Genomic DNA, 22783 nt, shown 5'->3' on the forward strand with positions numbered 1-22783 from the left:
ACCATCTAGTTTGCTTTTGCTTCCTTCCAATGGCTTTGCTTTCCATGCTCCTATAAAAAAAATTATACTACAAAAAGAACACAGTTAAAAAAGTAAACAAATAAAAATATAAAAAATAAAAAGATAGTAAAGTTGGGTTGCCTCCCAACAAACACCTAATTTAACATCGCGGCACGACGTGAATCACTTTCTGCTTCCACTTCGAACTTATGAATTGGATCCCAAGTTTAGATTCTCCTCTATGATCATGCTCTTGGGGTGGTGTAAAGCTTTGAAAGCCAAAAATTAAATAATTCCTTATGCATTTTCTAGCTTTAAACTGAGGGGTATCACCTTGCCTAGAAGGCCTCGAAATTTTCAAAATATATGACTCGTCTACCTCTTCCCTTGTCTCCTTTCTACGCTCGTAAGGATCCATTCTCATTTCACCACCAAACACAATGTAGGGAAGTGTTTGGAATGAGATCCAACACACTCCAATACATGAACTTCGAGATTTTCAACATCCTCTACACCAATGACATTAGAGTTAACTGAATATTTATCCTCAACATCCTCGGTTGACTCTAGTATCACGCCTTCAACATCGGCTTCCTCAAATTTGTTTACTGTGAAAATGGTAATAAAAATTAAATTTAATTTAGTAGTTCTAAAAATACGTGATCTATTTTTATGCTAGTTGTTAGGCAGTTGATGCTACGTGAAAGACTTAGAAACGAAATGAGAGCTTAAAATCGAGATATTAATCAAACCGAAGCACTATCAATCGGGGCCTCGAGCTCACCTATTCGAGGGCCTCGGGGTCAAATCTGATGCTCGACTGTGAGCTATCGAGGGTGGTTGAAGGTGACTAACAACTATAAATAAATCAAAGACGGCTCGTTATGGCCAATAATACGCAATAAATTATGAACAATGAATATAACACAATAAGTATAAACAATAAATGAAATAATAAAATCAAGAGAACATATTAGAGAGCAGAGAGAATGTTCTTGAATCTTTTGTATTGAGCAACAGATGTCTACAAAATGACAAGGATCCCTTTTATATAAGAGGGGGAATCCCAACATAGTACAAATTCATTAATTACAAAGATATAGGGCTGGTACAACCATTAAATTCCTTGATTCGCCCTTTGGGATAGTCCACTAGACTTGACCTGTCATAGGCACGTGCCTTGGGAAATCCACCCTGATCCGCCGAGACCGGTAATTCACAATGTCTCGGGAACGGTCATTAATTATATTGCCTCGAAGTCGAACTGTCTTGAAGTCGACCATGAAGAATTCTCGGAGTCGATCACTAGAAACCCTCGAGATGCCTTGATGCCCGTGAAATCGAGCCGTCGATTTCCACTGTATACAAAATTCTAGTTGGCTAGGTTGTTGGTGTTCTACTCTGACCTCCTTCATCATAGTGTCAACTGGTGACTCTAATTCACATTGTTTTTGGCTACTATCTACCATATTGACTTGTTGAGCATTCATAGTTTTGACCACTTGACTCACTTAAGCCTTCAAGTTGTGAATAGTTGCCTATTGCCTTTGTATCTGTAATTGTGTCTTATTATTTTATTCCACAAGGTATATTAACATATCTTTGATCTCCTTTTGGTCAGCATCCCCAGGTTCTTTGTTCCTAGTAACTTCACAAGTAAAAGTAGAACCATCATAATAAGGGGTGGGGGGATAAGAAATATAAGCACAACCATAAAAGTGATCATCTTGACCACTACATATATCACACACATTCCACACATGAGATTGAGTTGGTACACATAACTCATTTTCGGGAATATATTGGTAATTTTGGCACGAGTAGTTTCCTCCATAATATACACAAGGAAGATCAAAAATAGAATTACCAACATCAAAACTCTCATAATTTGAAGATGCCATGTTTCTCAAATCAACAAGTAAAACTAAAATAAAAAAAATTCAAATACTAAAAAAAACCAAATAAAAGTTCAAACTTGAAACCTAGCAATATGTACAGCTACAGCTACACCATTAGCTCCCCGGCAACACCGCCAAAATTTGATCAAGCCCAATTCTGCTTTATAAAATGGACTAAGTGATCACTGCAAATATAATCCGGTCTAAAGTCCGGAGTCGAATCCCACAGAAAACTAAGGTTTTGCTACAACTATTTACTATCAGTAAGAAGACAAGCTCGAACAATTCCTGCGTTATAAACATTAAGATTTTTATATCTAATTAACTAACAAATAAAAGGAGTAGATTAACGACTAAAGATACTAGGGGTTGGAGAAAAGATTAAGGAGAGGTATAGAGTTATTATTTCCCAAATTGTCAGAATACTTCCACCTACGTCTTCTATAATTTCGCCTAAGTATCCTCTATGATCGTGAGTACTTTGGGTGTAGTAGCTCTCTCTCGAGCAACTACCACAATTTACTAGACGTATTCTCTCGAACTATGCTAGCCGGCACTAATTCATCGCTCACTATGATCGCACCAAGGTTTCGTTATCTCTAATCCCGCCTTTAAACCCTCCGTATTGATCTCTCACATACGTTAGGAGTGATGTTGTTCAACAACTACTTTAATATGTACCCTCTCTCAATCAATACACACTAAATAAGTATAGTCAATTGATGGCCATTCAATCAACAACAATAAACACGTAGTTGAACAAGTAGAGAAATCCAAAGGCTAAATTATATTAAACGTAATTAAAAGCCATCCTCCAAGAGGTTCCATCAAACCCTAGATGAGAAAGCTGATAGCATCCTAGGAAGATCAACTCTATTCAAGGACAAAGATGAAGCTTTCGAATCTCAAAGATGGCCTTTAACAAGATGTCAAGCTAAAGAATTACAAAATAAGGTCATTAGACTTCAAGTGCAAATAAAGAGTTATTAATTGGGAGGAAGATCTCAAGGATAAAGGATGTGAATTGGCCAAGTTTTACAATTATATGGTGGTCCAAATTGAAGACCAAGAGGAGGAAGATTGGGTCACCAAATCAGCCCTTGAAATCCACCAAAAAGGGCTCAAAATAAGTTTAAAAGAGGTCCAAAAGTAGGCGTTTCAAAAGGAGCCCAATTAGAGTCCAAACCAATGACCCAAACTAGTTGTTTTAAGGCCCAAATCTTCCCCAAAGTGTCTTGGCCGCTCCTCACCTAATTTTGATGGCTTTTGTTACCCCTTAGGAGCCCCCTACCTAAGTTTGATGGCTATTGTGACCCCTTAGCAACCCCTACCTAATTTAGATGACTTTTTAGCAACCCCCTATATTATTTTAAGGGTTTTTACTCCTATAAATAAGGAGTTCTTCTCATTCATAAGAGACTACATTATTGATTAAGTATATCATACTTTGAGAGTTCTTTTGAACCTTTGTTACTTGTGCTTTGAGATTTATATTTCAACCTTTACTAGTTCATAGTTCAAGGTAGTAAGATTATTTCTCTTTTGTGATATCTTTGATTCCTTTGTGGTATTCTTAGAAGGCGATTAATACTAGTTATTAATTGTTGTCTCAAGTTACTCGTAAAGCGGTTAAGATCCGAATCTATTGTTTTGATTTACTTTTAAGTAAAGGCATTTGATTTCTTCCACAAATCAAAACGTTGTTACTTTGATCTTGTCAAGGCTATAGAACTTGCGTTCTTGGAAGTTCTTGGAAATTCTTTCCTTGAATTTTTCCATATCATTTATTTTCATCTCTTTAATTCTAGCTGTTCAATTCCTTGTTGTTATTGCTTCCGCATTTACTTCTTAAATTCTTACTCTAATTTGGATTCTCGACCTAAGCTTAACTCTATTCAAGGACAAGGATGAAGCTTTCGAATGTCAAAGATGGCCTTTAACAAGATGTCAAGCTAAAGAATTACAAAACAAGGTCATTAGACTTCAAGTGCAAATAAAGAGTTATTAATTGGGAGGAAGATCTCAAGGATAAAGGATGTGAATTGGCCAAGTTTTACAATTATATGGTGGTCCAAATTGAAGACCAAGAGGAGGAAGATTGGGTCACCAAATCAGCCCTTGAAATCCACCAAAAAGGGCTCAAAATAAGTTTAAAAGAGGTCCAAAAGGTAGGCGTTTCAAAAGGAGCCCAATTAGAGTCCAAACCAATGACCCAAACTAGTTGTTTTAAGGCCCAAATCTTCCCCAAAGTGTCTTGGCCGCTCCTCACCTAATTTTGATGGCTTTTGTTACCCCTTAGGAGCCCCCTACCTAAGTTTGATAGCTATTGTGACCCCTTAGCAACCCCTACCTAATTTAGATGACTTTTTAGCAACCCCCTATATTATTTTAAGGGTTTTTACTCCTATAAATAAGGAGTTCTTCTCATTGATAAGAGACTACATTATTGATTAAGTATATCATACTTTGAGAGTTCTTTTGAACCTTTGTTACTTGTGCTTTGAGATTTATATTTCAACCTTTACTAGTTCATAGTTCAAGGTAGTAAGATTATTTTTCTTTTGTGATATCTTTGATTCCTTTGTGGTATTCTTAGAAGGCGATTAATACTAGTTATTAATTGTTGTCTCAAGTTACTCGTAAAGCGGTTAAGATCCGAATCTATTGTTTTGATTTACTTTTAAGTAAAGGCATTTGATTTCTTCCACAAATCAAAACGTTGTTACTTTGATCTTGTCAAGGCTATAGAACTTGCGTTCTTGGAAGTTCTTGGAAATTCTTTCCTTGAATTTTTCCATATCATTTATTTTCAAATCTTTAATTCTAGCTGTTCAATTCCTTGTTGTTATTGCTTCCGCATTTACTTCTTAAATTCTTACTCTAATTTGGATTCTCGACCTTAGCTCAACTCTATTCAAGGACAAGGATGAAGCTTTCGAATGTCAAAGATGGACTTTAACAAGATGTCAGGCTAAAGAATTACAAAACAAGGTCATTAGACTTCAAATGCAATTAAAGAAGTTATTAATTGGGAGGAAGAGCTCAAGGATAAAGGATGTGAATTGGCCAAGTTTTACAATTATATGGTGGTCCAAATTGAAGTCCAAGAGGAGAAAGATTGGGTCACAAAATCAGCCCTTTAAGTCCACCAAAAATGGCTCAAAATAAGTTTAAAAGAGGTCCAAAAGGAGGCGTTTCAAAAGAAGCCCAATTGGAGTCCAAACCAATGGCCCAAACTAGTTGTTTTAAGGCCCAAATCTGCCCCAAAGTGTCTTGGTCGCCCCTCACCTAATTTTGATGGCTTTTGTTACCGCTTTAGAGCCCCCTACCTAAGTTTGATGGCTATTGTGACCCCTTAGCAGCCTCTATCTAATATAGATTACTTTTTAGCAACCCCTACATTATTTTAAGGGTTTTTTACTCCTATAAATAAGGAGTTCTTCTCATTCATAAGAGACTACATTATTGATTAAGTATATCATACTTTGAGAGTTCTTTTGAACCTTTGTTACTTGTGCTTTGAGATTTATCTTTCAACCTTTACTAGTTCATAGTTCAAGGTAGTAAAATTATTTCTCTTTTGTGATATCTTTGATTCATTTGTGGTATTCTTAGAAGGTGATTAATACTAGTTATTAATTGTTATCTCAAGTTACTCATAAAGCGGTCAAGATCCGAATCTGTTGTTTTGATTTACTTTTAAATAAAGGCGTTTGATCTCTTCCATAAATCAAGACGTTGTTACTTTGATCTTGTCAAGGCTATACAACTTGCGTTCTTGGAAGTTATTGGAATTCTTTCCTTGAATTTTTCCATATTCTTTATTTTTTGCATTTTAATTCTAGTTGTTCAATTTTTTATTGTTATTGCTTCCGCATTTACTTCTCAAATTCTTACTCTAGTTTGGATTCCCAACTTTATTGTTATCAAGTGGTATCAAAGCAGTTCTATCCAGATTTCGTTCTTGATAATACTTGGGATTTGTTGAGTACTACCGGTAAAGAAAAAAAGGCGAATTTAAAAAAAAATGAGAATCAGTTTTTAGAACAAAAAAATAGAATTGCGTGCTCTCCGGGATATTTCTTTTGTATCTAATTTGTTTCCAAAAATTAACAAAGGAAACAAGATGAGGGGATCCTAGAATTTTCTTACTCTTTCTAATCTAAATATATAATCATTTCCTTTTTTTTCGCGTCTTGTTTCAACCGAGCCTAATAGTTATAAGATTTGGTTTTTCTTTTATTAGCTCCCCAAAATTATGAATTTTACTACTAAGAACTTCATACGAGTTGGGTTTAACTATAAATCTACAAAGTATTTTATTCAAAGGTTATTTCGAGAGAAAAAAAGGGTAAAGTCTGTGAGAGAACAATTGAGAAAAAAAAACAAAGAAGCCAAATTAGAGAGATACATATTTCCTTTAATCTATGTCAAGATGTCTCAAATAGGCAGCTGCAGTGGAAGGAGTATATCTATGACTCAACAACTTGAAAGGTCGATATTACAATATATCGAATGGAAAGAAGACAATGATAAAGTAATTTTTCAAACAAGAGCTAAAGTGATGTCTACAATTTATACCCTTAGAATTGACAAAGCATTTGACTATAACTTAATTAGCACTTATATGGTTGAGAAATTGAACTTGCCTTGTGTTGAACATATTGATCCCTACATGTTGAAAGGAGTAAAGGTAGATAAAAGAGTGTTATTACCATTCTCTATTGGAAGGTATGAGGATTTGGTGTGATGTCATTCTCATGAATTGTTTTCATATCTTGTTGGGAAGGCCATGATATATCTATAGAAGTGCTTCATATAGTATCAAAAAAATAGATACTTTTTTGAGGCTAATGGGAAGAAACTCAGTCTTGGGCCTTTGACTCCCTCACAAATTTGTGAAGATGAAAAGATTGTTAAAGAGAATATGAAAAAATATGAGAGAGAAACGAATGAGAGGAGTAAGGGAGTGCATGTTGACATTCCAAGAAAGGAAAAAGGAGAGGTTGAATTGAGTAAAAAGAGTGGGATGTCAAGTGAGGTAAACAATGATCTTGAGAAAAAAGAAAAGAGAGAAAGCAATAAGAGAAACAAAGTCTGTGAGGTAGAGAGAGAAAAAAAGAGAGATTGAGTGAAGGAAAAGAACTCTCTAGTGAGAGAAATGAGGCTAAGGGTGAGGAAAACATTAGTCTTGCGATAAAAGCCAAAGAGAGTGTAAGCAAGAAAAAAGTTTCTTTACTTCCTAACCCATTAACTCTTTCTCGTTTTAGTTCTTGTGATTTTGTGTAGCCACGTGATGAAATACCTTTTGAAAGGGGTGGTGAGGCGCAAGAGATGGTGGCAAAAGATCCAATTGGATTCCAACATAAATTCGGCAATATCAATTCTTGTTGGATGGTGGAAGACAAAAGCTTGATTAAATTCTTTGTTATTAAACCTTTTGACTATTTCGATTCTTATTTACAGGGTTATGACATGGAGTTGCCTAAAAGCATTGCTAAGTTGGAGCCATTGCATAAAAGAATACAAGGTGATGATGTTCCATTGGTAAATAAGTCCAAGTTTGGTATGTATAATTGGTTTATTTGCATTCTTGGTCTTTCTAGAACACCTAAAGTATTTTTGGAGATAATGAATTACACTCTTATTTCTTATGTTGGTGACTTTATAATTTTTGTATATGATGATATTTTGATGCACATCAAGTCATTAACTATAATATCTAAGTTAAAGTGCAAGAGTAATTCGCTTCCTTTTGAAATTGTGTATGACATAGATGATTACTTACTCCAACTTGGTGGAAATAGGCATGAAATTTATGAGAAGAGGCTTGCGAATGAGTTAAATATTTCTTCTTATCTTATTCAAGTGGCTAATAAGTTTTCATGTGCTAAAGTGCTAGCATGTGATCTTTGTTGTGTGATGGGGAGTCATTCTTCAAGTCATGTTCATTGTAAGCTTGTAAAAATATTTGTTTCTAGTAAAGAGGATATGCATGATTGTTGTAACACTGATGATCAAATACTATTTCATGTAGAGGAATCCATGAGATTTGTAATTGCAGATAGTAGTCTATATCATGAATGTATCTTGTTTGATACATGTGGTAGAGGTACTTATATTAAATGGATGTGTAGTCACTCTTTTATAATTTCTTTGTCATGTATACTTATGGACTGTCGTACCGGCAAGATCGAATTGCAAGTTCCATTGCATGGTGCATCTAAGAGAGGTTTTTATTGTATTAATCTAGGTAGACATAAATTTTATTGGGATGATGATGTCCATATGCTTTATAAAGGAGTATTTACACCTATTAGGATTGATTGGGTTAAATGGATACATTGTCACTATCTTGTTTTATTCCTACTATTTTTTCAGATTAGTGGATACCATTTACTAGTACATGTTTTCTTTTTCTTGCAATATCGAAATTCGAGGACGAATTTTCTTCAAGAAGAGGGGAATGATAGCATCCTAGAAAGCTCAACTCTATTCAAGGACAAGGATGAAGCTTTCGAATCTCAAAGATGGCCTTTAACAAGATGTCAAGCTAAAGAATTACAAAACAAGGTCATTAGACTTCAAGTGCAAATAAAAAAGTTATTAATTGGAAGGAAGAGCTCAAGGATAAAGGATGTGATATTGACCAAGTTTTACAATTATATGGTGGTCCAAATTAAAGTCCAAGAGGAGGAAAATTGGGTCACCAAATCAGCCCTTGAAGTCCACCAAAAAGGGCTCAAAATAAGTTTAAAAGAGGTCCAAAAGGGGGTGTTTCAAAAGGATCCCAATTGGAGTCCAAACCAATGGCCCAAACTAGTTGTTTTAAGGCCCAAATCTGCCCCAAAGGGTCTTGGCCGCCTCTCACCAAATTTTGATGGCTTTTGTTACCCCTTAAGAGCCCCCTACCTAAGTTTGATGGCTATTGTGACCCCTTAGCAACCCCTACCTAATTTAGATGACTTTTTAGCAACCCCCTACATTATTTTAAGGGGTTTTCACTCCTATTAATAAGGAGTTCTTCTCATTCATAAGAGACTAGATTATTGATTAAGTATATCATACTTTGAGAATTCTTTTGAACCTTTGTTACTTGTGCTTTGAGATTTATCTTTCAACCTTTACTAGTTCATAGTTCAAGGTAGTAAGATTACTTCTCTTTTATGATATCTTTGATTCCATTGTGGTATTCTTAGAAGCCGATTAATACTAGTTATTAATTGTTGTCTCAAGTTACTCGTAAAGCGGTCAAGATCCGAATCTATTGTTTTGATTTTCTTTTTAAGTAAAGGCGTTTGATTTCTTCCATAAATCAAGACGTTGTTACTTTGATCATGTCAAGGCTATAGAACTTGCGTTCTTGGAAGTTCTTGGAATTCTTTCCTTGAATTTTTTCCATATCCTTTTATTTTTCATCTCTTTAATTCTACTTGTTCAATTCCTTGTTGTTATTGCTTACGCATTTACTTCTCAAATTCTTACTCTAATTTAGATTCCCGACCTAGTTGTTATCAAATGTTTAGCTACTCATAACCATACTAACAATCATGAAAATAATTAAAAGCATTAAATACAGATTAAGGAAGAACATAAGAGAAAACTCTTGTGATTCCTTGCTTCCAAGTGTTCCCGTAGCCTTCTTGCCTCTCCAATAATGTCTCCCCCCTACGAAATAGGCTTACAACCCCTTTTATACATGTTGGGGGCGTGTAAGGTCGAAACTACCAAGTCCTAGCCAAATTAGGACGAAATCTGCCCTTAGCCATCTCGCTTGGCGCCTGGTGCCAACCTTGACACCAAAGTTTTTCACTTCTGTACTATTCTGTCATTGGCATTTTGGTTAGTGCCTGACGCCAACCTAGACACCAAAATCATACTCACTCCAAATTCATCTGTTTTTACTTCACTTTGCATGCAAGCTTGCCAAATCACTTCAAAATGACTCCTACACATATAAACATCATTATTAAGATCGAGTCACAAATATTTACACCAAAGTTAACAAGATTGAGGTATAATTCAAGGCAAATTACATGCAAAACATGGATTTTTAGCCTAGCATCAATTGACATAAATTAACTCACTCCAACTAGCTGTGAAAGTAAGATTTTCTTCAACAAAATTGAACATCTCCTGTCTACTATATATAAATAATAATAATAACATTTACTTTTCTATATTATAGAAGAGCTAGAATTTCGACCTGTGTGTTTCTTGGTATTAAAATGCAAAACAAGGGTAGTATAGATATTTCATTTACGTTAGGTTACATGTCTTCTAATCTGAACACCACATTTGCTATATGATCTATTTTGAACTGCCACATTCTCGAAAATTCTTTCGCACTTACTAAACCAATCTTGAAGTTTTAAACACCAAGTTTTTCTTCTTCGAACGTCTCTTCGCTTCTCCCACTCGCTTCTCCCTTTATAAATCCTAATGTTAGGAGAAGAAAAATTAGCTTTGTCCTGCATTTACTTTGTTTTGCAAGTAACGAATTACTCATGCTTGTAGCATTCGTAGTAAGATCGATTAGTGGGCAGAGAAATACTCCTCCTATGTTGAAGCTTCAGTTCTGGGCAAGGTAACATTTTTTGATTCTTATGGAACATTCTTATTCCCATTCTTTCGCTCTTTTGTTATTTTTTTTGTTTGAGTTTTCGAAGTGGTACTTAGTTCAATAGTTTTAGGGTAGCTTGTCGATAGTATTGATGGCTATTATTTCCCATTTCCTATTTTGTCACTTCCTCTTCTCAACTGTTCGGACCAAGTAAATGGGCAGACTAACTTTTCCCGGGGGAGGGGGGAGGAGGTGGAATAAAGCAGTCTTAGAGCTTTTAGACCGCTAATCAGAAACTTTGATGTGGAAGCTTGCATGGCCTGATACTGAGTTGTGGGTTGGAGTCACCTTTGATTGTCTTAAATTTTCTGAATTTATGTAAATAATGGGTATGTTAAGGACTTCGAGAATTTTAATGACACCAAAATGATTGCATGCATTAATCTACCTCGATGTCTTTTTTTCATTTTACTTTGAAATTCTGTGAAGGCTAGAGGACTATGAATATGATATAGGGAGGAGAGGATGTTTTATCCCATACTTGGTTTAGTAAAGTAACTCCTTTTCTACTGTTTCAAACAAAATTGGAACAACTGGAATTATTGAACACACAACTTAAGATTAGTTAACCATTGAGGTCATGTATGTCCGTACTCACCAATACTGACCTCTTCCCCTTTTCCCCTTTTACTGGGTTATTGGTCATGTTAGGAAATACTCATAATCTACTACTTTATACCACCCTTTTAAAAAATACAATAGTATTCTGTAAAAGTAGCAATGGAATATTTGTGCTTTTACTACTTCAGTGCCAGAGTAATAAGACCTTTTAGACAAACAAAAATGGGTAAAGAAAGAGGAGAGGAGAAGCTAATCGACATGTTAACAACAGCCATCTCCTGATCATGTGCGACATCTTGAATCTGCGTGCTCGAGGTAATGTGTCGTTCTACATATTTTCCTTGATCAAATGTATCTATCTGTTGTCCATCTAGAGTTGAACCAATTTCCCATTCAATTAAGTGTCAAAGTATATTTTTTATGTTTCTTCTATTTGTCTGTGTTAAGTGTTAACTTTCTTATTTCCTTAAGTTATAACACATGATACGAAAAATGATTAACCCTGTTATATTTTGGTGCTTAACTGAGCGTGCCTTTATGCATATTTCTTTTGGTCAAATGAAATAGAATAATTATAATATTGATATGATGATTATACTATTCACTTGCGAAAAATATTATTATATAGATGGATTCCCCACAAATAAAAAATATTCTCATTTGGTTAAGGAAGCTCATGATAAGGATGCCAAAATCTATGGTCATATAACAATGACCGAGAAAAAAGTACTGTTGTTGTAATGATGCCTCAAAAATTGAGAGGAAACAGTGATCGTCTTCTTGCAAACAAAAATCATGTCAACAAGATATCAAATGCAAGGTCAAGTTTTTCCCCTCATTGGAGTTCTTGGCAAAGGAAAAGATGCGGTCCATCCATTTCATATTTAAAAAAAAAAAAGGTAAGCCGTGAAGTTGTACTGCTCATTTATGTTTCTTTGTGTAATTTTTTAATAAAGTAAAGTAATAGTTATGTTTCTTGGGTTATTATGTGCATCTAATTACTAATTGTCTTAAACCAAGATTTTCAAAGTTCTTAGCGCAACTATTTTCGTAAGAATTGAATGATAAAATTGAGAAATCTTTTATTGTTGCTCTCATAATCTACGACATGAAAGTTTAATCTTTGGATGCTAATGTGAATGTGAACTGGGGCTTGAAAGTTCTTAAATTCTGCTCTATTTGTCAAGAACGGCCGTATAACGTGATTGTTACTATTTTAATACTTGGACATACTTATAATTTAATCCCTCCAAGGCTCCTTCTGCATTAGATTTTTCAGGCCAACCCAAAATTTGGCTCTCTTATTTATTCACTAATTCTTTTTTAACTCTTTTCATATGATACAACTCTTCGGATTTTAACTTCGCCCTATCTCTATATGATTTCGTAGTAATCATAGCAACTGACCTGCATTCAACTTTATAATGACAGATTACATAGTAGTCATTTGAATTGCATCGAGATAATGCCAACCTATTCCCTTCTACAATAGTTCTAAGAGCAACCAGCAGGTTCCTACAATTTAGCTTAATGTATTAAGCGTGGAATTAGATTTCCGATGTAATATGCTTAATGGTAGCCAGGTTATATGTAAAACTGCATATGATGTTCTAGATAATATGGAGGATTAGAGTGTCATCTTCAGGAGAAGACTCAGACTTCACAAATATGAAGCAATTTAGGCATTGTCAAATGTGATAATTTTTTGCTTTAGGAGGGCCTTATCTTACAAAGAGTCTGGAGAGGCTGGTTCACTTCCATATGCACTGTAGCCATCCCTTTCCATCGTGCGCTCAAGCATAGAGAAATAAAGTATTGGATTGTGATTCTACTGCAGACTTTAAATAATTGGTGTATTTGATTGAGGGAAGCAACTTCTTAGATTAATCTGGCAGATGATCTATTCAGCATCACCATCTCTTTTGCAAATTTGCAGAACTCTATAGGTTGTAGCTTATAGAGTATTGTGCAAATGTCTTCAATTCATTTTCCGGTGCAAGTTACAATTTTTGTTTTTTAGTTTCTAAAAGTACCTTACTATGCAAGGCAATGTGTTTCCAAGTTGGTTTTGGGAACTTTTGTTTCCAGGTTGGAGCCTATACATCATTGTGATGCTTCGAATTAAGTAGACTTCAATCAAAAATTTTCGTTAAAAAATGTACGATAACTTATTGTGACTTATGTGATGCAATGGTAATATGGGGATGTAACGACCCGACCGGTCGTTTTGGATATTTACACTTCGCTCGGTTGTTTTAGGGCATAAGTAGCTCCGTATGAAGTATTATGAATTATGTGGATCATCAGTTTTGATTTTTAGGTTATTCGGAATTCAAATTGGAAGAATGATTCTCAGCTAGAAAGCTTTAAATTTGGAAGGTTGGACCAAGTTTTGACTTTTAGTATTTGACCTTGGATTTGAATTTTGATAGGCCCGTTAGGTGATTTTGGACTTAGGAGCGTATTCAGAATGTAATTTGGAGCTATGTTGTAGAATTTGGCATGAATTGGCGAAAGTTGGAATTTTGACGATTTTGGCCGACAGTGGAAATTTTGATATCGGGGTCGGAATAGAATTTTAGAAATTGGAGTAGGTTCGTGGTGTCATTTTTGACTTGTGTGTAAAATTTGAGGTCATTCGGACGTGATTTGATAGGGTTCGACGTCGTTTGTGGAATTTGAAAGTTTAGAAGTTCTTACGCTTGAATCTAGGGGTAATTTAGTGTTTTGATGTTGTTTTGAGTGATTCGAAAGTTCGACTAAGTTTGAATGATATTATAGGATGTATTGGTATGTTTGCTTGAGGTCCCAAGGGCTTTGGGTGAGTTTCGGGTGGTCAATGGATCATTATTTGGCTTTAGAAGTTAGTAGATTTCTGGTATTTTGTTGCAGAGAATTCCTTCACCACGTTCACGAGAAGGCTATCGCGTTCGCGAAGGGTTATATTGAGCTGAGGGATTTTTGTTCTTCGCGTTCGCGAAGGGGAGGCCGCGAACACGAATGTTTGATCTGAGTATGCATCGCGGACGCGTATGAGGAGTCGCGTTCGCTAAGAGAAGTGGAGGCAGTTGGGGACCCCAAGCCGTTGGTCTACGCGTTCGTGAGGAGGGCTTCACGTTCGTGATGTGTTGAGCTAGTTAAGGTACGCGTTTGCGAGTGGGGTATCACATTCGCATAGAAGGATTTCCCGGGCTGAGGCCGTTGTGCTTTGCGAACGAGAGGGCACTACCACGTTCGCGAAGAGGAAAATCTAGGCAGACAGTGTTATATTCAAAATCGAGGGTTTGAGCCCACTTTTCATATTTTGAGTTAGAGACCACGGATTTGGGCAATTTTTGAAGGCATTTTTTGGGAGTTGATTGGGGTAAGTGTTCCTCACTTGATTTTGGTTAAATTCCATGATTGTATCTTGATTTATATCATCTAAATTGGGAATTATGGTGAAAAATTGGGGGAAAAATGGAAGAGTTTTTGAGAAAGTAATTTGGGGATTTGAGCGACCAAATGAGGTCGGATTTTGATGAAATTGGTATGGGTAGACTCGTGAATGAATGTGCTTTCTAGTTTTGTAATTTTTGTTGGATTTCGAGACGTGGTCCCGGGGCCAGGTTTGAGTGAATTCCGGGATTTGGGTCTAATTTGACAGTTTTCATGTGGAATTCATTCCATTAGCGTATATTGATGGTATTGTACTTGTTGTGAATAGATTTGGAGCATTTGGAGGCTGAGTCGAGGGGCAAGAGCGTCGCAGAATTGAGACTTGATCGGTTTGAGGTAAGTAACGATTGTAAATCTAGTCCTGAGGGTATGAAACCCCGGATTTTATGTCATGTGACTATTTTGAGGTGATGCTTATGCTAGGTGACGGGCGTGTGAGCGTTCACCGTTGGAGATTATGACTTGTTCTGTCTCGTATTAACTGTAAAGTTGGATATTTTGTTGAAGCTACATGCTTCTCACTTGTTTTAGAATGAATTTCAGTAAATCAGGCTTGATGCCATGTTTAGGCCTTATGCCAGTGTTGTTTGGACCCTTAAAGGTCTTTTATTGCTATCCTCTCATTGTTTTCGATTGGAAATCTATACTCAGTCTTGTTTATACTCATTATTTCATAACTCAGTCTCTACTACTCTACTTTTGATGCATCCTATAAACGTTGTTTGCGCTAAAAACTTTGTCATTCTGAGAGCCCGAGAGGCTGAAGAGGTTTATGACTGAGTGAGGCCAAGGGCCTGATTTGTGAGGATATTTATGGGATCGGGCTGCATGCCGCAACATATTTTACTGATTCGTGACTGAGTGAGACTGAAGGCCTGATTGATTTATGCCATGATTGACTTGTTATAGAGCTTGGGCTGAAGGAGCCAATCCGGAGTCTGCACACCCCCAGTGAGCGCATGTACCTACTGAGTGCGAGTGCCGAGTGCTGAGTGAGTGGAAGGCATGAGTGATGGTGAGGTTTGACCGAGGGACTGTATATGAGTGATGGTGAAGTTTTCCTGAGAGGCTGTATATGAGTGATGGTGAGGTTTGCCCGAGGGGCTGTATATAAATGATGTTTGCCCGAGGGACTATATATGAGCGATGGTGAGGTTTGCCCGAGGGGCTATATATGAGTGATGTTTGCCCGAGGGGCTGTATACGAGTGATGTTTTCCGGGGGGGGCTATTCATGATTTCATCATTTTGCTCACTTTTGCGTTAAATTTTTGTTTGAAAACTATTGAAAGATGTTTTTAAATGATTTTAGTGGAACTGGATTTAAACAAGCTGATTTGATTCAAACTCTGATTTTAAAGCCGGTTGTATCTTACAAAGTTTCTATGATATGAACTATACTTGCATTATTGCTCGTCACTACTTCTCAACCTTTATTTATTGTTGTTACTTACTAAGTCGGCGTACTCACGTTACTCCATGCATCTTGTGTACAGACCTAGGCCTCTCTGGACACGGTAGCAGGTGTTGATTATTCAGTTATAGATCCATCGGAGTAAGCAAGGTAGCTGCCTGACGATCGCAATCCTGCTTTCCTCTCTCTTTATCTTTCCTTAGTTGTATTCAGTTATTTCAAGACTATGCTAGTCTTGATATTATCAAACGGTTATAGTAGATGATGATCGAAGCCAACCCTACACCACTATAGAGTCGCAAGAGCGGTCGATGCAGCTTTTACCCCAAAGGTCGGGATCGAATCCACAGTGATCTAAGTTATGTTTGGAATTAGATTCCTATCTAATCTAGCAGTGTGTGATGTTCTTAATTGCACTTTCAATCATTCTTTGTTTGTTTGCTATTGTACTTTAATACTAATGATACAAGAAAATAAGCTAGGTATGATGTTTTTTTTAGGGTTTTCTTAATTGGTCTAAGGCACTAGGGAAGTGACTTGCACCTAGGTGGGTATTTAATGGGATATAAAATTTAGGGCAAATTTGTTATAGTTGGGATCATGATATAGCCATTGCACATAATTACTCACTCTATACCTCTCGGTAGTTTGAGTGACTTTGCCCTAATTGGCTTTCTCAAGCCCAATTGGGTGTTTAAACAATGCAAGCAAAATTGGCTCAAGTTGGGTATTACTATTTCTAGGTTTAACCCTTTAATTGGGGCTATCAATCTCTTGAATGCACCCCAATTCCTTGTTGGCCTGAAATTCCTAGACTTAGTCTCTCTTTCTCGTCAAAAAGACATAAATCAGTATTTGCAACCACTAATTCAATATTTAAAGCATAAATCAAGCCAAATATCATTCACCTATAAACATTCAAGCCCTAAAATTGAAGACCCATTAAATACCCATACTAGGGTTGAGCCACAACTCTAGCCAATGGGTTTAGCTACTCATAATCAAAGAAGAAACTAAAGATTTAGATGAAATATAACCCATAGAAAGTAATTACAAGAGAGGAATCTAAGATTAATGGTTAACAAAGCTCTAAAATTACTAAAAAAGGCTAAAAATGACGGTTCACGTGCTCAACTAATAACAGATGACCTAAAAATCTGAAAAAGAACTATTTATACACAACTAAATTTTCCTGGACAAAATTGCTCCTACGGAGGTTTCGCTGACTGCGGAAAATGGACCGCTGCAGTGCTAGGACTACCGCTGCAGTGCTAGGACTACCGCGGCCGCGCAAAAGCCACCGCGGACCGCGGTCTTCAACTTTTTGCTTTACTTCTAGTTCTTTGATACTTGCTTCCGCTGAGGGCGATAAAATGACCGCTGCCGTGCAATTTCACCACGGGCAGCGGTGACTAGTAAAGCCCAAACTTACAGCTCTCTGAACTTTTCCACCGCTGAGAGCGTAAACAAGACCGCCTCAGCCGTGGACCCTCCGCGTCAGTGCTTGATTCTTCGCTGTCAGCGCTCCTTTGACTCAACTTTTGAACTTGTGTAGGTTTCACTCCTTTATGAGTTAATTTTGACTTTCTTGTCTCTTTTTGACCAAACACTGCAAACAAGCACATTAAGTTAGCTTTCAGGAATACTTGTACATATTTTTAATCCAAAACTCAAGCAAAAAGGAGCATAAATTAGGCTAGAATCCTTAGTTATCAACTCCCCCAAACTTAAGATTTTGCTTGTCCTCGAGCAAACATGTAATTCCCACCTCCTCAAGATAAAAGAAAGGAAAATTTCAGCTGTTCTAAAGTAACCTCATCAAGAATTAATTGGGACTAACAATTACCCTCAACTCAAATGCATCATTAATAACATTCAACCTTTTTAGCACCATAACTTTAGTGAGACACAAAAGCATCAAGAGTTGAATCTATTCATCAAAGAAACTCTTTCTATCACATTGGTCATTGTGGAATCGAAACTCATACTCGTCAATTCTCTATAAGCAAACCTCACTTTTATATTGTAGCACTCAGAACGAGAATTGTGGAAAACACACTCATCTCTCAAGGGAAGGTCACAAGTCCGGTTCTAAGTACCATAAGCTTGCCCCTCATGTGAGTCACCACTAATGTAAGCTCACTCAACTCAAGATCATATAGGGCTTTTGCGGGAATGTAATGAAGTCTTTTGGTTCAGGGTAGGAAGTATTGGTCTATGAAGGTTACATCTTTCCTTAAGCACTTCATTTGCTTTATTTTGGCTCACATTTCTTGACTTTTTGAGTCATTTACTTCTCCGTTTCTTGATTGTTTGAGTCATTTACTTCTTCCTTAGGGGCTAGAGAGACACACTATCACTTTTTCTTGTTCATTTAAATCCTTTTTTATCCTTTCTCATCTTTCTAAGCGTTTCATATTTTGCTTTTATTGAATCCCTTCATTTCTTCTACTTTGTTCACTTTATTTTTTTTGACTTTTTGGATTTTTCTTTCTTTTTCCTTTTTGCCTTTCCTTTTCTTCATTTTGTACCTTTTATCACTTTTGCATTCCTTGTCTCTCCCCAAACTTATGTTTTTGCCTTGTGCTAAGAAAAGATCGGGTGCCAAAAGAGGATCATTTTAGAACGGATAAAGGCTTGTATCATGATTATTGAAAGAATAAAGGCTATGGCTCAACGAGGTTGACTAGGGATATCATCATTGGTGAGCTATGGATATTTTCAGGTCTCAATTAGGATCAAGGAGAGCCTATAATCACTTCTCAAGTCGAGTTACACTTAGGATTTCGCCTAGACAAACATTCAGGCAAGTTCTAGACTTATTGGCACGGGACTTGGACTTGCAAATCAATACCTCACCACACAAGCTATAGGATTGCTAAAGAGACAGAGTCGAGGGCCCACAACAACCTTAGCTAAGATTTGAACAACACAAATAGTTCCGAGAAACCACTCGATGATTGTTTAGTCAATACAAGAGTCTCAAGGTCACAATATCATCATCCTATACACAACAATTTGTTTTTAACCATAAGGTAAAATGTAAATGTCTTAGGCCCAAGTGAAGCTTTGCCTGAGGCACTATTTCTCACTAGCTTCTATCTACTCAAAACGAAAAGAAAACAGACTCAAACCCTTAAGAAGGTTGTCATGCCATCCATCATCGGGAAGAGCCACCCGGTTCACACAAACTCCACCTTTGGAAAGAACTATGGCATTAAGAAAACCAAAGGCTTATTGAATACAAAAACTTAGAAAATAAGAAGCTATGAACCGAAAAAGAAGCTACTACATGAAATAAGAAGCTACACTATTAAGGAAAGTTGTAGAAGAAGTTATGAAGTAAAATGCAGAAAGTAAACTAAATATGTACAGTAGGGGGTTTAGACGAATATACATAAGAGGGAATGAATATATACATAAGAGACTAACTTTATATACAGACCAAGATTGAAAAATAACGAAAAGTGAAATAAATGGTAAAATTATATACATACCAAAAGTGAAAAATAAGCAAAAAAAAATAGTATCATCATTACAAACCAACTACCAAATCATCAAAGTAGGACCACCCCCTCAAATGAAAACTAGCATTGTCCTCAATGCTAACTTACCAAAAAAAGGATCAAAAAGTAGGGTAGAGAGTAAAGAAAACTCTTTATGGGTCCGCTGTCTGCATGGGGTCCTATGGCTGGGTCCCTGGATCATCTGGTTCGGGGTCCTGTGGCTGGCCTGAGGCACCTCCCTCAGGGTCCTCCAGCTGAATCTCTACATCATCGACCCTGTGCACCACTCTCCTCTTTTTGGGATCTCTCTTAGTCTCCTGCTCTTGGACCTGCTCTGTCTGAGCTGCTGGAAGCTGGTCTTGTAATAGTAGATCCAATGGTAAGTGGTCTGATGCCTTCATCTTCTCCACCTCTCCCCTCAATTGCTTTACCGACTCCTTCGAGGCTCGAGTCTTTTTCAGCTTCTTTGTCTTCTTGCTCAGCTCCTTAAGTGTTTTTCCTTGATCTGCAAGAGCATCCATGATAATCTTTTGGTTCTCCAGGAGCTTCTTCTGGTTGTCCAGAAGCTCCTTGAGAGATTCCTCCACCTAAGCTGGTACCTGGGGCTGTGCGGGCACTGACTGGGCTGCCACTGAACTAGATAGCACAAACAGCTTAGAAGTTGTTGCATGCATCTAGTTATTGATGCTGGAGAGTGTTTGGTTCAACCTGTGAGCAGTCAACGGGTATGCTAAGGAGGAAGGCACTGAGGATGGCATGGAAGTAGATGGCCCGGAGGCAAGATCCAGCATGGCAGTGGGAGGTTGTGTGTAACACCCCGTAAATTCGGCTTAGGTGTGAATGTGTTAAATGAGTGGTAAGGTTATACCTTGAACAGGTAAAGTCCCATCGGGATGATTATGGGTGAAAATAGTTATTTCAAAATCAAGATGGAAAGTGAGGTGCATAAGATTTGACAAAATCGACTAAGTTTGCAAAAGGTTCGTATTCCAGCAGGTTTTATTGAACATGAGTAAGGAATTTGGGAAAACGCAAAGCTTGAAAGTTGTAGGCCTTTGAAATAGCTTTCCAACGATATATTATGGAGCCTGAACGGATCTTTATGCTAAATGTTATGCGTGTTTTACAGAACGGTATGCTATATGCGCGCCGGTAGCGCGCCCTTAGCGCGACCGCGCTAATTTTGAGGCAGTGTTACTGCCGTTTAGCATGGGCAGGCCTCCAGATGCGCGGGCGCGCTAGTGGGGGGTCATTTTAAAGCTATATTTTGTCCCCCGCAGTCCCAAAACATAAAAACTTGCTCTAGAAAGAGGAACTCTCAAAAACCTAACTCCTTAAGGGTCCTTCCACCACCCGAGGTAAGTTCTAATGGTGATTCTAAGTTAATTTCAATTTCCTAACATCTTATTAACATGGGTAAACCCTCCATATCATTAGATATTCGATTGGGACATCATTGTTGAGAGAAGGAAGCCTAGAACTTGAATTCAAAGGGTTTGAACTTCAAAAAGGTAATGTCTTCACCCTCTAATTGATTCTAGCATTTGTTTAATGATTATAAACCCTAGTTCATGAAATATGAGTTGATGGGTTTGATAGAAAAGCATGAACGATTATAGGATTGGGGTGTTGAGTGTTGATTATTGGATAAGGGTGTTGTTTACATTATGGGTGATGAAGAATAATGTTGATATAATCATTTGAGACTTTAAATTTATCTAGGAACAAGAGAATGGGTTGTTGGGTGTAGAGACACCATTAATAAGGACTATGAAGCTTTATTTTGACCAAGTGTTTGATAAAATGCTTAAGTGACCAAAACATGAGCATTATAGCTAATATGGAATCCCTTTGACTTGTATTGATATAGATTAAAGTTGAAAGGGGTGACAAACATTGTATTACGCTCAATGGCAGGAAGTTAAGGTATGTAAGGCTAACTCTTTACGTTTGGAAATGTCCATGATTCTCGCTACGTCCCATTCATTATGACCATTACCAGTTTCCTCAGAAAATAACTATGCCTCAGTTCTCCGAATAGTAGTAGAACTTCTATTCTCTAGATGGCATAGTCTCATAATCATTCGATATTCTATGAGTTTCAGTTATGATAAATCAACTTATTATGAATACTCATCTCAGTCTAATCCTATCACTAATCCAGTATCATGTAACTTGGTATGGCTCATTATTTCAGTATCATGTATTGTAATATGATTCTCAGTTCCTGATTTTATATTCTTGAATGTTGAACACCTGTATTTGGGCCTGAGGTCGCAGTTTATGCTTTATGCATTTTGGACCTGAGGTCGCAGTTATGTATACGTATACTTGGGCCCGAGGCCGCATTTTAATATTCAGTTAAACATGTTGTTCATCATTCAGAAGAGGGAGTATTCACATCCTTACTTCCTTGCTCAGTTATCAGTTTATCAGCCAGCAGTTCAGTTTTAGTTTCAGTACTTACAGTTCTTTTGTTCAGCTATTTTACATACCAGTACAATTCAAATGTACTGATGTCCCTTTTGCCCGGGGCCTGTATCTCGCGATGCAGGTAACGATTTTCAGGTTGACAATTCTGCTTGCTAGGACATCTCGGATCAGCTATTGGTGAGCCCTAGTCTTTCGGGCCCTTATCTCTCTTTTGTTTTAGTCATTATAGTATTTCAGTTAATAAGGTATACCGAGGACCTTGTCCCGGTAAACAGTTAGTATTTTCAGTATATCTTTAGAGGCTTCGTAGACTATAACCAAGTCAGTCAGATATTAGCAGGCTTTCATGTGTTAGCCTTGTCGGCTACTTGTTTATACTAGCAGACCTTTCAGTAATTTTCGCATCTATGATATTTCAGTCAGACTCCTTAGTATATTACCATGTTTTATATTTACCTCTAGCTCATAGTTATACAACGTGTTGATCCAGCCATGCAGTTGGTTCGCTCGGTCACATGCAGTCAGGCACCGAGTGCCGTGTTATGCCCAGACCATGGTTCGGGGTGTGACACTGTGAAGTAGTGACTACCACTACTGGCTCTTCAAACTAGCCAGTAGAAGTAGTAGCTTTGCCCTTGGATCCCGTGGATTTGGGGTTGCTCGGAGCCTGAAGGCTGTACCAGGAGAAGGGCTTCTTTGGCTTTACCACGATGTCAAAATCTCTTTTCTCCACCTCCTGATCCTCAAAGTACATGGTGAGGATGTTCGGGAAGGGGATCTATCACCCTCATTGACCACTCTGGTGATCACCCTCGACATGATATTCCCGACATTGATCAGGAACTCTACCACTACAATCGCCCAGGAAACCGGCATGTCACTATCGTGAGTAGTGGGGTCTAATCTGCTAC

General features: G+C 37.3%; 1 long non-coding RNA gene across 1 annotated transcript; it reads left to right on the top strand.

Annotated features, from left to right (window-relative positions):
- The first annotated feature begins 10255 nt into the window (after window positions 1-10255).
- LOC107769871 (uncharacterized) lies at window positions 10256-12064 on the top strand. Its single transcript, XR_001644498.2, has 2 exons — window positions 10256-10485; window positions 11752-12064. It is a non-coding gene; the product is annotated as an uncharacterized LOC107769871 (long non-coding RNA).
- Window positions 12065-22783: the final 10719 nt, after the last annotated feature.

This window comes from Nicotiana tabacum, chromosome 16 (assembly GCF_000715075.1).
Source record: "Nicotiana tabacum cultivar K326 chromosome 16, ASM71507v2, whole genome shotgun sequence".
Classification (NCBI taxonomy): domain Eukaryota; kingdom Viridiplantae; phylum Streptophyta; class Magnoliopsida; order Solanales; family Solanaceae; genus Nicotiana; species Nicotiana tabacum.